Raw genomic sequence first — 18,144 nt, 5'->3', positions numbered from 1 at the left:
AAGGTGGCTGTGCACTTTTTGCATCCCTGTTACATGGGAATTCGTTCCTGAGATACAGAGAAGCCACATTTTGAGCAGTAGAATGGGGAGTCTTTATTAGAAAGCTGGCCACTGCAGGACGACTCCTGTCTGAAGACCTGCGGCCCTGAGTGCGGCTAACACAAAGCTTATACAGGCCAAAAACCACATGAGGGGGTGAGAGGCCAAACCTATCGGAGGACGTCTATGCATAAGCAAAGCAAACCATGGAGGGGAGCAATCAGAGGCAGAGGGAGCAGAGCTTTTCTTGGGGCTGCACAGCACGACACACCTGCAATTCAAAGAGTGGCCTCTGTCACCTCTCGGCTTCTCAGAACTGGGTGTAAAGCCCTTTCTGCCCATCAAGGTGCCAGGGTGGCTGTGAGGACAGGTGGTATTTCATTCCCCACTGGTTTTCATGCATTGATTTTCAGTGAGAGGGCTGTATTGGGCCCTCTAGGCCCATGAGCTTCTCTGAGTTATTACATCACATGCTAGCTCATACACCCATTGAGGTCTTGGTTTGTGGGGATTAACATTTCTGACCAGAGGACACAAACACAGAGGGCGGAGGATCGGGGGAAAGCAAAAGTCTTCAGCAGATCGGGAGCGCTGTGTGCGTCCCATCCAGTGTCAGCAGGTTTCATCCTCACGTGAGGGAACCAGGTGGGGGGGGTCCCATCTCTCCTCACCGTGGTGAGTGACAACGTAGGGCCCCTCCAGGGCTGTGAGCCCCTCCTTGATGGACTTCTTAAGCCAAATGGGCTCTCTGGGCTGGAAGGGAAGAGCGAGCTGAATCCAAGCTGGAGAGGGGCAGTGTCTCCTACACCTGCTCATTGCCTGGAAGGTCTGCAGAGACTGGAGCAAGGAGGCTCATTAACTTATCCTAAGACGAGGGGCCTGGTCTCAGTGAGATTTGCTCTCCTGATCACTTCTTCCGACTGTGCTGCCTTGGGTAGCAGGCTGGGGCAAGGAGCGTTGAGTCAAATATCCAGGGTCACAATGGCAGCTTCTCTAGCAGTGGCAGCAGCTGCATGGTATCCTTGAACTACTACAGAACTCCCTTTCTGATGCCTGGGGCAATGTACTAAGGCAACATCTCCTGGGCAGCCAACAGGGCTTGGGTTTTCTGGGCAGACATAGGAGGCCAGGCCAGTAACCAGCTATCACCAAGTGCAGTCTCCACACTCAGCCGGTCTATACTTGTGCCACTACTTTCCCGTGCCCCTTCCTTTGATCTACCCTGCCTCATTTTTCCGAAAGTGGCTTGGGTCCCTTGATCTCAAGGGCAATTGGTGGGTGAAGATTCATCTTCTGTAACTTCTCCAAGTGGAATCAGGACTCTGGCACGGCCTAGCCAGACACCTGAAGCCTTCGCCTATTTTACCAAGGAGTTACCAGGATCAGATGCCATTTGGAGCAGTTTTTTCCCCTCCAAACTAGAAACTGAAAGGAAGTCATATGAGAAACTAGGGAGGATGACAAGCCACAGAAACAACACAAGAACCCCGAATCAATACCACCCACATATGAATACCCCAAATCCCCACGTGAGGGAAGCAGCCCATCAAGCTAAGCGTACATACACCATGTAACTCTTACAACGGCACCGATGTTTCCTTAGGCGACAGTAGTGTGGCCTGCTCAGCATTTTCCAGTCTGACTAGGGAACCTAATTGTTGGTGACCCTCACAATGCCTGATGGTAGATTCCTGTGAGGGCTTCCAGGCGGCCCCCAACAGGGACACGACCCAGGCCCAGGCCTTACTGAGCACAAACCTCCTTTTCTGCACGGATGAAGTCATGTGATGGTGCCAGACCAAAAAACGGGGGTCTTGAGCAGATACTGGGGGCTGTAATTTTTGTTCATTTTAAACTAATCTCCATGACTCGGGTGCCAGTAACATGTGACTTCATGCGATCACGTTACTTTGTGATCTTGTTGGGGTGTGGTAGTGTCTGTGCCCTGTGTGTGGCTAATGTAACAGTTACTGCCCTGACTCTGGACAAGCTGGAATCAACAGTACAGAAAGTGCCTGTGAAATTCAAACTCAAGACCAAGAGCTGGTGATAGGAGCACTGTCTCCCACTTTACCCATGCAGCTCAAAAGTCACTTGAAAACACTTTCTTCACAAAACTTATCGGGAGAACAAAAATAAAATTAAAACCATTGAAGATACAGAACGAGTACTGAATAAGATAAGGGAAGAGTGTTGCACTTGTAAGACTGGGAATTCAAAACAATGTTAATATATATGCTAAGGGCCCAGAGGGTCGAGCAGAGCTGAACACAGAGTCAGAAAACTAGAGACAGAAATCCCAAGGAAAAAAACAGAGAACTAAACACCAGAAACCAAAGCAGCTCATGAAAATGGGGGAAAAAAAGGCTTTGATAACCTCATCAGTAACTGCACACAGCAGGAAAAACCATCTCTGAGCTTGAGAGTATCTGAAAATAAAAGGAGAAGAACAGAACAAGCAAAACAGAATGTCCAGGTCTGAAGGATAACTACAGATGTCATGTTGTAAGGGCTCTGCCTGAAGGAGAAAGGACAGAAGAGGAACAAAGAAAATACCTGAAGTAACAAGTGGAATTTTGTCTTAATTGTTATCAAGCAGGGAACAATAGATCCTGGTGTCTCAAAAAAACACCAAGGAGAATAGATACCACATAAAATAAATTTCTATACGTGAAGAAATGCCTTAAGAGAAGCTGGAGAAGAAAAGACCAGTAGAATACATAGAAACAATATCTGTCTTGACCCTCAAACTTGTGAAAGCAAGAGGAGATGAGAGCAAACTATATCAAATAGAAAAAAAAATTATCACCAAATCTTAATTCTGTTCTCTGAAGAAGTGAAGAAAGAGCCAGGTGCAGTGGTTCATGTCTGTCCCCTTATCTAGTCAGTAGGCAGAAATCAGGCAGATCAGGATCCCGGGCCATCTAGTGCAAACAGTTCACAAAATCTGATTTCAACAGAAAAAGTAGCTGGGTCTGGTGGCAATTTCATAAATAGACAGACCACAAAAGGCTGGCGATGTGCTCAGGAGATAAAATGTTTGTCAAGAATCTATGAAGCATTAAAGTTCAAATCCCAGTATGACAGAAAAACCAACTATAGAAATACATCCGAAGACTTGACGTGAAGCCTTCTACGTGCCTCCCCACAAAAGTGGACGAGCAGGGGCGATTTCCCCGGTCATTGTGTGAGAGCCACATTACTCTGAAACTGAATCCAGACAAAGACACTGAAAGAGAAGGAAATCACAGAGCCTGTCCCAGCGCTCTGAAACACCCACAGATCCATGTGCACGACACGTGGACCGGGGACACGGGAAGAGGGGAAGACGCCCAATGCGCCCTCACCACCGCGCTCTCCTCACAGGCCCACCACGGCTCCGACTTATCTCCAATCCCTTGTAAAAGTAGGTGCTAACACAAGCATTCTCCTCTCCTGATCAGACTCAGGCAGCAGGGCAGGCAGCCAGCCCCGAGCCAGGCACGTTAGGTGCTCAGTGAACCCTGGACAAATGAACCTTGTCAAACCTGTCCACTCCAGAGATGGCTAACCTTGGATGAGCGGCCCTTGGAAATAGAGGACACATTCCTGTGTATCACTATTGTAACCAATCTCATGGCTCCATCTGTCTTGGCTCCCGTTTTACTTGCCAGCCAAAGCAGCCAGCTGTCCACTGAGCTGTCCACCAGGCTGTGCACTGAGCCCTCCTGCTTCACTTGGGAAATTGGGTGAGGAGGGCAGCAAGAAGGAAAGCCAACCAGTCTGTCCACCAGCTGAGGCCCACAGGTGACCTCTGGGCTGGTCAGCCGGGCTGAGGGCAGCTGCAGCGAGGACTGCCTGAGGCAAGTCGTGCAGGTGGCTTATGGGTAAGATGAGGAAAGGTGGAGGGATGGAGGTGTCACAGGCCGCTGTCCAGCTCTGGGCCCTCACAGGTTTACGTCCAGCTCTGGTCACTTTTCCTACCTCTGACTTAGCTACACTGCTGTGTGACACGTAGGTCTCCTGTCTGAAATGAGGCAAGAGGAGAGGAAGACAGGGGTCAGAGACCCGCGAGGAGTGGGGCGTGGGCCCCAGAACAGGAGGGTGAGCTGGCCTCTGCCTCCTCGGGCACCTGGGCTGGGCACTGGTTTGTCATACTCTGCAGGAACAGGGACCCTGGGAGCCTGGCCTGAGAGCTAACCACACATGGAGAGCTCAAGTTCATGCATTTCCCGGGCACTGGCCCCCTGCACGAGCCCATCCAGGTACCACAGACGCGGGCCTGTCGGGGAGAGGACCTTCCGCTCCAGGGACGGACACGGTGGCCAGGCAGGGCTGCGGGGACCTGGCTGGAACTGACTCCTCTGGCTATGGTGAGTGCTGAGCACAGAAACACACTGTGGAGGAGAGACGGCAGGACAGACTGGGCAAGAAGCAGGTGGGGTCGGCCATGGCAGGAAATGGAATAAACAACTCCTGTTACCTCACCACCCTCCAGCTGCAGGTGGAAGGCAGCAGACGGGGACAGCTGATTGGGCCCTGTGAACGCAGGTCCACAAGCCTGGTAGCTGGAGGAAGGCTTGTGCCGTGCTGGCTGTGGCTTGAAGGGCCCTCGGACCCGGAGACTGTCCCCATCCTAAGAAGCACGGCTGTGAGGCCCTCAGCTCCTCTCCCAGCTGGCCACACCCTGGGCATGGATGGCTGGCAGCAGAGATCTTTGGAGGCCAGGAGGAAAGACTCCTGGGACATTGCCTGGTCGGCAGGGACAGCCCCGGGGTTGGCCCCACAGAGGCCACAGAAGAGAGCTGACAGAGTTGATTGTCACTCCCCGGGGCAGTCCTGAAGTAGGACTACTTAATAAATGGCTGGCACCCTCCGTCTGCACGGCCCACTCCCTTCCCCGACTTCTGTGGGCCTCCCGGGCTCTGGAGACCTGCTTCCTCGATGTGCTCACCTGACACAGCAGGTGGAGGAGGGCAGTGGCATCGCAGGGGAGGACTGGGGGGGACAAGGGACAGCCACCCTCCCATGGGTGAGGTGAGACCCTCCCACCCACACACAGGAGCAGGCATACAGTGCACATCCATGAGCACACACAGACACGTGCACGTAGGCGGAACGTGAATGTGACTCGTGGCTACGTCCACACACTTATACCTGCACGTGCATGCATGTGGACACGCCAGGGCTGGCTGACACCAGGGTGAGATGCCCTGGGGTGATGTCTGTGCAGGGTGCTGGTGCCAAGGCCCCAGGGACTCCTGCCTCTCCACTGTGAGCTTAGGAAGACCCACTTGTTCTGTGTCGGCCAGAGTGGGGGCCAGAACCGTGAAGCAGACACACAGGTGCCATAGCTGCTGCTTTTGCTGTCATTGTCTTCCAGCATGCTCCTCCCTGGGCTGTGAGATCCGAGCAAAAGTTCACGAAGGTGCTACAGACAGCCAAGAACAAGACTGCATCCAGCAGCATCCCTGAGGCTCCTCCCAGCCCTCCTCCCTCCTCATCACCTTGCCCTGGTTCAGAGGCCCCTCCCAGCCCTCCTCCCTCCTCATCACCTTGCCCTGGTTCAGAGGCCCCTCCCAGCCCTCCTCCCTCCTCATCACCTTGCCCTGGTTCAGGGGCCCCTCCCAGCCCTCCTCCCTCCTCATCACCCTGCCCTCCTCTGGCTCAGCGATGGGAGCCTCCAATGTCTAAAGCAAATTGTCACACTCTTTAGGGGAAGAGACAGGCATCTGACAAAGGCCACGGCTTTTGTCTCAACCGAGGCATCATTTGTTCAAATCTGAGAATGGACGGTGGTCCCTGGTGCTCTAGGCAGGCCGTGCCTGGCTCGGGCCCTGGAGCTGACTACATGTGGGATCCCAGCTGCACCCTGGTCTCCGCCCTGGGACACGGCCTCTCGGCCTGCCCCTCCCCGGGCCATTCTCTCAGGCGCCCCACAAGGAGAGAGCACAGTTCCTCACCCACGGGTGTGCTGTGCACACAGGTACCTTAACCATGGCTTGGGGATTATGAGCCAGGAGCCATCAGGTACCAGCCTGCTGTCCAAGCCCCACACTCACAATTCCTAATCCACTTCCCAAGCAATTTCCCTCTATTAAGAGCAAGATTCCAGTCAGACGCCAGGAGGATTTGAAGAGGAAGAAGCCATGGTCTTGGCTTTTTACAGAAATCTAATCTTGAAGCCTGAATGAGGCATATGCTGAAAGCCCACTCGAGGAGACAAAATGAGATAATGTACAACAACCCGTTAGAAGACACAATGGGAGGCAAGATCCCATTTACACAGCAACAAAAGAGATAAAACATCCATGAATAAATTTGACAAGAAATGTGCAAGACCTGCATGAAGACAACTTTAAGACATTCATGAGGAAAACCAATGGCAAATTCGAGCAAACAGAGATTCTCATGGTTAGGAAGAGCGTGTATATTCTAAGTTGATTTGTAAATGGGTTGAGCTAATGGGTTGCTCTCTGAGAAGAGTATAGGCAAGGCTTGCTGGGACAGAGAAGAATGGAGGGAGGGAGGGAGTGCCTGGGGCTAGCAGACCAGGGTCTGTGTTTTCACTAAGCTATTGTCCTCGGCCCTGGAAGACCGACAGGCCACAGGATAGCATGCGGGACCCAGTGGACTGGTCATCACAGCTAACCCATGGAGATAAGGTGGCCCCTGGGGAGAGGCTGGCCCTTGGGGAGAAGCTGACACAAGAGGAGAGGCTGGCCCGTGGGGAGAAGCTGGCCCATGGGGAGAAGCTGACACATGAGGAGAGGCTGACCCGTGGGGAGAGGCTGGCCCGTGGGGAGAAGCTGACACATGAGGAGAGGCTGGCCCGTGGGGAGAGGCTGGCCCATGGGGAGAAGCTGACACATGAGGAGAGGCTGACCCGTGGGGAGAGGCTGGCCCGTGGGGAGAAGCTGACACATGAGGAGAGGCTGACCCATGGGGAGAAGCTGACACATGAGGAGAGGCTGACCCATGAGGAGAGGCTGACCCATGGGGAGAAGGTGGCCCATGGGAAGAAGGTGACACATGAGGAGAGGCTGACCCATGGGGAGAAGCTGACACATGAGGAGAGGCTGACCCATGAGGAGAGGCTGACACATGAGGAGAGGCTGGCCCATGGGGAGAGGCTGACACATGAGGAGGGGCTGACACATGAGGAGAAGCTGACACATGAGGAGAAGCTGACACATGAGGAGAGGCTGACACATGAGGAGAGGCTGGCCCATGGGGAGAGGCTGACACATGAAGAGAAGCTGACACATGAGGAGAAGCTGACACATGAGGAGAAGCTGACACATGAGGAGAGGCTGACACATGAGGAGAGGCTGACCCATGGGGAGAGGCTGACCCATGAGGAGAAGCTGGCTCATGGGGAGAAGCTGACACATGAGGAGAGGCTGACACATGAGGAGAAGCTGACACATGAGGAGAGGCTGACACATGGGGAGAGGCTGACCCATGAGGAGAAGCTGACCCATGGGGAGAAGCTGACCCATGAGGAGAAGCTGACCCATGAGGAGAAGCTGACCCATGAGGAGAAGCTGGCCCATGGGGAGAGGCTGACACATGAGGAGATGCTGACACATGAGGAGAAGCTGACACATGAGGAGAGGCTGACCCATGGGGAGAAGGTGACACATGAGGAGAGGCTGACCCATGGGGAGAGGCTGACCCATGAGGAGAAGCTGGCTCATGGGGAGAAGCTGACACATGAGGAGAGGCTGACACATGAGGAGAAGCTGACACATGGAGAGGCTGACACATGAGGAGAGGCTGACACATGAGGAGAGGCTGGCCCATGGGGAGAGGCTGACACATGGGGAGAAGCTGACCCATGAGGAGAAGCTGGCCCATGGGGAGAAGCTGACCCATGAGGAGAAGCTGACCCATGAGGAGAAGCTGGCCCATGGGGAGAGGCTGACACATGAGGAGAGGCTGACACATGAGGAGAAGCTGACACATGAGGAGAGGCTGACCCATGGGGAGAAGGTGACACATGAGGAGAGGCTGACCCATGGGGAGAGGCTGACCCATGAGGAGAAGCTGGCTCATGGGGAGAAGCTGACACATGAGGAGAGGCTGACACATGAGGAGAAGCTGACACATGGAGAGGCTGACACATGAGGAGAGGCTGGCCCATGGGGAGAGGCTGACACATGAGGAGAAGCTGACACATGAGGAGAAGCTGACACATGAGGAGAGGCTGACCCGTGGGGAGAAGGTGACACATGAGGAGAGGCTGACCCATGGGGAGAAGCTGGCCCATTGGGAGAAGCTGACACATGAGGAGAGGCTGACACATGAGGAGAGGCTGACCCATGGGGAGAGGCTGACCCATGGGGAGAAGGTGGCCCATGGGGAGAAGCTGACATATGAGGAGAGGCTGACACATGGGGAGAGGCTGACCCATGGGGAAAAGGTGGCCCGTGGGGAGAAGCTGACACATGAGGAGAGGCTGACCCATGGGGAGAAGCTGACACATGAGGAGAGGCTGGCACATGAGGAGAGGCTGACACATGAGGAGAAGCTGACACATGAGGAGAGGCTGGCCCATGGGGAGAGGCTGACACATGAGGAGAGGCTGGCCCATGGGGAGAGGCTGACACATGAGGAGAGGCTGACACATGAGGAGAAGCTGACACATGAGGAGAGGCTGACCCATGGGGAGAAGGTGACACATGAGGAGAGGCTGACCCATGGGGAGAGGCTGACCCATGAGGAGAAGCTGGCTCATGAGGAGAGGCTGACCCATGGGGAGAGGCTGACACATGAGGAGAGGCTGGCCCATGGGGAGAGGCTGACACATGAGGAGAGGCTGACACATGAGGAGAAGCTGACACATGAGGAGAGGCTGACCCATGAGGAGAAGCTGACACATGAGGAGAGGCTGACCCATGGGGAGAGGCTGACCCATGGGGAGAAGCTGACACATGAGGAGAGGCTGACACATGAGGAGAGGCTGACACATGGGGAGAAGCTGACACATGAGGAGAGGCTGACACATGAGGAGAGGCTGGCCCATAGTAGTGATCTCTGCCCTAAACGTCAGACCATTAGGGTGGCCATGGTGACAGTCCTGGATCTGCCTCACTGGTGGCTTCCATTCCTGGCTTCCCTGCCTCCCACATGAACGCTGGACTTGGACCGCAGGGTTCCCGCTTCGCTGCCCAGGTCCAGAGCCAGGTCTGACGTGGGGAGGCAGGCCCTCCGGCCAGGGTAGACACTCTGACCTGTTTCCTCCACAGACGCCTCAGTGTGGTGGTGGCCCCACTGGGCAAAGGCCATGCTGCCCTCACACACTCTCGGGGCCTGCAGAGCCGCAAGGAGGGCCAGGACCATTGTTCAGCATCGTCCCCAAAGGCAGCTGCATCCAAATGGGCCTCCAGAGATGACCGCCCCCGCTCTACCCTGCGCCTGCTCAGCCAGCCACTGGGCCACTGAAACCAAGGATGTGGGCTCTCTGGCCTGCGGTAGCAGGGAGGCCCTGCCACCATGGCGTCACACGGTGGCCACAGCTCAGGAGATGCAGCGGGTCCCAGTCCCTCTCCCATCCCCTCCCTGCCGCCCCGACACCCAGCGAGGTGACGGCCGGGTCACATTTTGAGCAGTCCCCGTGAGAAGTTCTTTCGATGGGCGCTCACGCTCCCGATAATCCGCCCCATGTCCCGTCCTTCAGGTGTGCGTAAACACTGGGGAGCGGTGGTTCAAAACCGCCTTCAAATTGTCTGGGAGTCGGGGGGCACAGAGGGATTAATATCTCATTGATGGCATTTGCTGTTGTGTATCTGTCCCTCTCAATCGAGCTGCAGGAGGTGACCTCCAAATAAAGTTAATTTAATCTGCAGAAATAGCCCCACAATTGACTTTCCCGAAACTGATACTATATGAAATCCCCATTCCACAGAGCCTGCCTGTCATTAGCCATTCCCTGCGAAGGGCCGGCACACGGGGGCTCCCCACGGCTGTCAGATTTCATAAGCACACCCCTTTATTAAGGAATTAGCACATGGTGGGCCTGGGCGTGGTGAATGGGGCAGATTTCCGGCACCCTGCCTGAGGCAGCTGGCACCTGTCCACAGGCACAGCCAGATGTGGCCAACCTCTGTCTACGGGGAAGGCCAGCGCTCCCGGACCAGAGGGGCCGTGGCTGAGCCAGGCTTGTGGGACACCGCTTCCCGGGGAGCACGGGACGCTCACCGCCCTCCCCACCCCAGAACCACTGGACTTGCACCCCTCCTCCAGGAGGCGGGACGCGCACGGCTCCCTGGGCAGCGCTGGGCACTGCCGCCTTGGTCCACCTCCTGCATCCACGTTCCTCGCATCAATGTTTCAGGAAAATTAACCTGCCACCCATTCTGGGCCTTAGCTTTTCACCTCCCTCCTATCCGGGAGCATTTGCTGCCCTCTAGCTCCTCCTCCTCCTCCTCCTCCTCCTCCTCCTCCTCCTCCTCCTCCTCCTCCTCCTTTTCCTGTTGCTGCTGCTCTCCACCTAGAAATCATTTCACTTCTGAAGCTTCTCTCTCTGGGGTGTTGCTTTGGGTCTGTACCTATGCTTTTGAGCCCTCTTTTATTTTACAAAGCAGCCAGAGCAAATACTTGGTGTTCAGCACCACACACACACATCATCATCATCATCATCATCATCATCATCATCATCATGTCCTCGGGGGACTGTGCCTGCTGTCTCTTATGTCCCAGAACTCTGGCAGCGGGCGTCCTCGTGGGCCTCATGTTGGGACTTGCGCTCCCTGGTGGCTGAGAGCCTGCAGGAGTGGCTCTGGGCTGGGCTAGCAGGGCCTCAGCCTCAGCAGGTGACCGGGAGGTGGAGAGCCAGCACGCCAGGCTCTCCTCTCACTGTTTTTCCATCTCACATGTGAGCCCCAGCCTGTGGCAAGCTGGCCTGTAGTTCGTATTCCCCCCTTGCTGTCAAGCAAGCCTTGCTCAGTTTCCCCGCTGCGGGTCCGTCACCCCTGACGTCTTCACCCAGGCATCCGTGAGCAGCCATGGGAGCGCATGGCCCAGGCACAGATCCTCCAAGCCTCTGGAAGCCAGGCCTCCCCGCTGGGGACACAGAACCCTCCCAGGCTCGGGGGAGCTCGGCACCTGTGTCCATCGGGGCTCTGGAAACGGCCTTTTCTTTCTGTAGAGGTTGTCCTTGCATTTCAACTACTATTGAATCGTTATTGAAGGAGAATACCATGACATAATGACTCGATTGTGCATGCTTATGGGAGGGGAGGGTGGTGATGCCTCGGTCACGCTCAGAAGCAGCCGCCCTGTGGCCCCTTCCTGGAGGCCCAGTACCACCACAGCTCCCAGGGAAGGGTGTGGATGGACTGGACGGGCCCTGAGGCCTGCAGGACGGCAGGCCCGTGTCCCTGCTCCTGGATGCTGCAGAGGAAGAGAGCTCGCCTGTCAGAGGGGTGAGCATTAACTCTGCTTCAGTCCCTGCTCCCACTGCTGACCTGCCGCTGCCCTGGACACTGTGAGGCCATCCCACTGTGACTCGTATCTGGGGGCTCCCACTCAGGTCAGTATCTGGCATAAAGAAAGAGCTTAATCTCAGGGGGTGGGCGGTGAGGACTCGAGTTTGGCACGCTGAGAAGTGGGTGGTAGCTGGGGTAACCTGAGATGGACCGCTGTGGCCCCAAGACCTATCACTGCCCTGCTCCTGAGAGCTGTCAGCTGCCCAAGAATGAAACGTGGCCTCCAGTCCACTCGTGTGGCCTGGACTCTGCCACACAGCCCGCGTGCAACGCAGCGTGGGATCTGTGCCCAGACACCAAACGCCACACTCTCATCCCCACCCAGCCAGCTGGGGGGAGCCGGGCAGAATTCCTGCTGTGCCCCCAGTGTCTAGAGCCTTGGAGTGACAGAAAGAAAGGTGGGCCTCTGGCCACTGTCCTGGAGCCTGGCACTGGCCTTTGCCCTGGCGAGCCTGAGTTCTGCTCCTCCCTGCCGGCCTTCCCTGGCCATCTTAGGAAGTCCCGGTTTGGTCTAGGAGTGCAGGGACTAAGATCATGTTGGGCGAGGATGGTACATAGCGGGGCGGGCTCCTGCGGGGGTGCCTGTCCTGGAGCTGCCTGTCCCAAGCCAGTGGGCATTGCCCCTGCGCCCCAGCTTCTGGCCTCAGCCCCACTCCTCGTTACTCTGTGTCTGCATGTCACCTGTGCCCTGGAACCTTTGGTGGCAGAAAAAGGTGGCACGGACAGTGTTCACTCCCCGACTGGGCAGGGCTCCTGCACAGCTCAGTGGCCAGGCTGTGGTACTGATGGTGCTGGGCAGAGCGGAGGCACAGGTGGAAGGGAGCTGCTGTGTCTGTCTCTGAGGACAGTGCAGGGGGACGAGATGAGACCTCAAGAGTGGGGGCAGGCACCAGGCCACAGCATGACCACTGTGCATGGAGTAAGGGGCCCTGAGTCTCACAGCCCCCACCCAAGAGCCATCTGGCTGGAGCAGGGTGGGCGGGAGCAAGGCAGACCCCAGCCAACCCTTCTAGCCAGCTGTGTTAGACCGAGATCCAGGTCTCCCAGGAAGAACAAAGATAGATATTAAGCAAAACAAACCCACCCTCTAATTCCACCCTGTTCTGAAACGCACTCCGAGGGCAGACTCCCAGTCCCCACTAAATAATTTACTCAGTCATCAGAAAGCAACAGTGTTCTTCAAACAGCCAAAAAGACCTGGCAAAATCACAGTGCAGAAAGCAAGGGCCAGGGCCTCTTTGTTTCCCCTCAGGATCCCCCTGCCTGCAGCCAGCCCCACCCGTGCCAGCCCCTCTCTGTGACCCACAGGCTCGCAGCGGGGGCCACGCACAGGAGAAATCTCTGAGGTCTCAGAGGGGTTAATAAAACCGCCCGCGCACACCGTCCTCCCACGACCCCTTCCTCATCCTTTGCTTTGACTCCAAGACCCAATTCTAAGGAATATGATTGCTTTATCCATTAATCTCCAGGAGTTTAGGCCCAGAGCCAACTCAGCTCTCACTGGGCTGAAACCACAGGTGCAGACAATGTAGAAAAATGGGCTGGAGCAGCTGAGGCCCTGGGCACGCTCCTGCAGCCAGCCTCGGAAGACAATCCCGAGATGCTCGGCACTCCACGGCTCGTTCACTGGCTCCTAAGCCCATGAAGCCTTGAGCCCGAAAGCCCTGCCATCTCACGGCCTGCCTGCTTTCTTGGGCGGGCAAGGAGACGGATGCCCGGACAAAAAGACTGGGGTGGCTCCACAATCCCTGCTTCCTGGCAGCTCCCGTGTCCCCTCTCCCCTTCCTCCCCCCATAAGGAGCTCGCAGAACGCTGACCCAAACTGCTGGACACCACACGGCGGGCTGTGACCCGACCAGCCTTGGCAGGAGACTCCCTGCACACTTGGCACCCAGTGACCCCGACAGTTGGAATACAGGCGATCTGGGCCTCGAGGCGGCCACGGGAGACCCAGAGGGCTCAGAGGAGGCAGCCTGGGTCCTCACCTTGGGGGAGGATCGTAGGCAGGGGAGATGGCAGGGACGCTGCGAGCCCTTCAGTAGAGCAGGGACCTCGGCCTGGGGCCAGGCGTGTTGGGGGTGGGGAGGAGGCAGCTGCAGCACAGAAGAAGGGGAATTTCTGGACAGGGTGGTGGAGGCAGGTGTGCCCTTCCTGAGGAGGCCGGAAGATGGAGCCTGTGGTGAAAGGGGAGATGTGGGGCAGTGGGGTGGGCAGGGACCGGCGGGAGCAGAATCTCCTCCGCCAGACCCCTGGGCGTATCCGAGCTCTCCCCACCCCGCGGACCCCACAGGGGCCAGGACCGGGTGCCAGGGGAAGCTGAGCATCTTATAGGAGCTGGTTTCCCATGGAAACCTGCCACCAAGCCCAGAAGCCTCTGCTTCTACCCATCCCAATGAATCAGATCCCTGTCCCCCTCCCCCATCCCGCCCTGCCCTCTGTCTTTCTATCACTTGCCACTGGCAGCAGCCCCGATGCCAGGACATAAACAGAATGCAAACACGGCGAGTGTCGCTTGTAATTGCCGTGTAGAGCCCTGTCCTCTCTCGGCTAATCACGCACTGACCATTGGCTGTGTGGAGATAATATTCCTAATATGTAATGCAATTTGCAGAGTATAGGAAGTGCTTACGTACAGAGCTGTTATTCCAGGTCGTTGACCCGTATGGAAATTGATGGAGAATCTGCCTCTCTGAGCCGGAGAGCAGGGCCAGGCGCAAGGGTGTCGAAGGGCGGTGTTTATCTATGCATGAGGTGTATTTGTAAATCAAGGAGAAAGGAAAATCAATGCATTTGCATCTTTTCTCTCTCAAAAGCCCATTAGACAGACTTTATTTAATGGGCGGCTCATTTGTCGTCCATCATTTAGGGGGATGTGCAGGGGTCAGAGCCTCCCGATAATTTTAATCTCCTAAAAGCACATTTCTATGCTAATTTTTAATTACAATTAGTGCCAGTGTCAGCTGTTAGCTTAGCTGGTGACTTCATGATGGGCTTGTGTTGTACCTCTGATGTGAGGCTCGGAGGGAGAGGTCGGCGGGCAAATGGTGATTCGGATGTTCCGTGAATTAATTTTAAACTTGCATGTCGTACCTCACACACCTCGTGTGAGCGCTTTCGTGGAAAGCTCTGCGTGGCTCGGCTTGTGACACTCTCTGCATGGAGACAAATCATGGTCCTGGCCTGGCTCACCTCACAGCCTCCTTCCCCGCTCCTCCCGGGTGCCAGGCTGGACTGGAATGCTTTCCAGGCCTGCCTGCTCTACCAGGCTGCAGCTCTGGGTTTGGCACTGGAGACCACCTCTGTTCCAGGCCCCCAGGGCTGGACCTGGGCCCTGAGCTGCCCCTTTCACCCTGGGCGGCAAAGCTGATCACCAAGGGGCTTCTGCTGCCCAGGGGTAGAGCCAGAGGACTTGCGCCTGCCCCAGCAATCGCAAAGAAAACCCCAGCATTGTGTTCCCGTGTGTATAGACCTCAGAAGGTGGCTAGCGGCCCCAGACCTTTCAAACTCTGCAGCTGTGCAGTGTCTCCTTCCCACTACTTCTTGCTAGGCATGTGGGAAGAGCTAGGCCTTATAATCCACAGGAGATAAAGCGGGGATGGGGGTATCTTTCTACAGCAGAAAGCTAGTCTCCTGATCCTCCTGCCTCAGTCTCTCCAGTGCAGAGAATTTAGGTCTACCCCACGGTGCCTGGACAAGACTCACCTTTCTCAAGGCTCCATTTTGACAAGCGTGTTTGGAGGAAAATGTCACTGCCTTATGCCAGAAGGAAAAGAAGCCATGAAGATCAGTGGGCAAAGGCCTCGGAGCCTGTGAGCAAAACATCAGTGAGGAAGGGGTTCTATGTAAGTACACCCCTGTGACATGAGAAGGGTGTGTTCTGGGGAGGAGTCTCCTGGGTGACACATAGAAGTCAGGTCCCTGAGGCCAGAGCAGCCAGGGAAGGGCCCAGTCCATGCAGGCGGGAAGGAAAGGCCAGACTCCTGTCTAATGGCACAGCATCAGGGAATGACTTTTCTCCAGCCGTAGCTAACAGACCATGAGTACAGACCCTGGGCAAAGGCTTCGTTCTTCTGCTCAGAGCCCCAGGGATAGGCAGGGAACCTGCATGAGGAGAAAAGCCTAGACAGCAGGGAAGGGGAGCAGGAAGGCAGGCAGCACCCCGATCTCATCAGGGGCTCTAGAGGATGGGGAGCGGTGCTGGCTTCTGAGGCAGAGGAGGAGGACAGAGAGTGGGGGAGGGCTCAGCTCAAGCTCTGCAAAGAGCTCACCCCCCCCAGGCTCCACCCAGGCCCACCGGGAGGCCAAGGCCTCCCTCCCCACCCACCCTTCCCAGTCTGCAAAACCCTTCATAATGGAAGCTGACAGAATGCAAATGAGTCTCTAAAGGAACCAGCAGAAGCGGCATTTTTTCTCATTTAACGTTCAGATGGGCTGTCTGTCTCCTGGGTGCAGAGCCGCATTAGAATTCAGACATTAATTTTGTCCATCAACATAAGATTACTGGGTTGAGTAAGGTTTGGGGAGCATCCTCAAAGAGACTGAGCCCCACAACAGAGGCCCAGACTCAGCAGACAAATCCTGTGGCTGCCTGAGTAGCCACTGAGCATGACGGGGAGACGCAGAAGCCCCTGCCTCGCTGGGAAATGAGGGTCCTGGCGGCAGCTGGACTTGTGCTGTCAGTGGAGCCCTCGAGCCAGCACTTTCTCTGGTGTGGACTGCAGAGCATCCCTGGAAAGCCCCCAGCCCCACCGTCCAGGGCGGATCTCTGGAGGAGGGCAGCCCTAGGTCCTGCCCAAGAAGATAGCACACTGGGATCCCACCTCATCCTCAGAGCTCCCAGAAGCAGAGCTCAAACGTCACTGCAGATGGCGACCTCTCCGCTTAGAAAGAGGCGATCAAAAGATGGCTGTGTCTGAGCCTGATTGGAACCCAGATCTGTTCGGGCCAAAGTTCCACATCTTCTGTCTCTGTAGCCACAACCACCCCAGCCACTGACCACCTCCCTATCCCAGCCACTGGCCACCTCTCTATCCCAGCCACTGACCACCTCCCCCCCACAGCCACGAATTACCTCCCCACACTGCAGCTCGTCCCTGTAGTGGTACACCCATGCCCTTTGCCTCCCCACACTCCAGGCCCACTGTACATCCATGGTACTGACAGTGGTCTCCTCCTCCGCTTCGATATGTATTCCAGCCATAGCCATCGGCAGAGCTCCCTGCTGGTTAACGGTCTCCCCATGTGAATCAACATGGGCTGATGCAAAATGACAAAGACCCAAGAAAAAGCTGCACCAACCACCACGCTCAGAAACATACACCAGAGCTCAAGCATGAAATCTAGCAGGTTCCTGATACACAGCAGCCCAGTTACTGAGCATTCACCACGTGCACAAAGTGCCTCACGGCCACCGAAGATCTCATCCCTCCCTTTCAGTCCCTCCAGGGAAAAGGCATCACACTTGGGCTAGTTTTACCCCCTGGGAGCAAAGTCACGAAGTTTCCACATGCTGCCCTAAGCCACGCTGACCTTCATTGCATCATCTAGGGTGGATAGAGTCATGGAAGGAACATAGCTTAGCTGCTGGCTCCTGCAGTGGGTCATCAGCAGATGGCATGTAATTACCACGTCGTATTCACTCCCATAATTATGGGAGAAATAAGTCTGATCCACCTGGGATGTCCCCTGCTATGGGCCCTAAAGGTTCCATGCAGAATGCAGGGGTGACAAGAGTAAATTATCAACCACAGTGGCAGTGAGGTTGCTACAGACTCTCCAAAATGCCTTACAGAAGGGAGCAAGCAGCAATCAAGCCAGGAGAGTTAGCTATGAAATCTCCCTGAGACATCTGTATCAAAACAATGGGTGCAGTTTCGTCAGAATGTGGGGTGGTGGGTAGCAGGGCCACATGGGATGTGCAGCCCCTCAGTGTCTACCAAGACACACAACCAAAGCCACCAGTCCTGAGCAGCATGCATGCATACACACACACACACACACACACACACACAGAATTTATGCAGGAGCCAGGACTTGGGAAGAACTATCAAACCCAGAAGGGCTCCACGATGCCAGTCTTCAGGTGCTCAAAGACTGGGGACCGGGGGAGAGGAAAGGACTGGGGCAGCTAAAGCTTCCAGCATGTGGCATGGCCCCAACAAGATGGCATTCTACAGAACAGAAAGTCCAAATGCCTCCTGGGAGAAACTCCAGACTGGAGGTGTTCAGTGGAAAGGAGAGAAAAGGGTCAGGGACTCACCAGGTACTGAGTGCCAGGGCTGACATCACAGAAACAACAGGTGTCTACACAGTTCTGAAAGCAGGAAAGAAGGAGCCTTCACATTACATGTCTAGGAAACAACCCTTGTCTACCCATCTCTACACAGATACCTCCTCTAAATCACACGAATACAAATCTCATTGAAAAGTAAATAAGAAAAGGATTGTAGAAACCCCAAACAAAGGTACTCTTATAAAAATAAAATGCCAACTAGAGTTACCAATCACAAGAAAGGACAGTGCCTGAGCACAAGCTCATGGAACTTATTGCAGGGGCAGGGCTAAAGGAAACCAGAGAGGTGACAGATCAAGAACTCGGGAGGCAAATATAGAGCAGAAAAGATATGAGCCAGCC

This window comes from Megascapheus bottae, chromosome 2, assembly GCF_031878675.1.
Source record: "Megascapheus bottae isolate mThoBot1 chromosome 2, mThoBot2.hap1, whole genome shotgun sequence".
Taxonomy (NCBI): Eukaryota; Metazoa; Chordata; class Mammalia; order Rodentia; family Geomyidae; genus Megascapheus; species Megascapheus bottae.
This window is presented reverse-complemented; position numbering follows the sequence as displayed.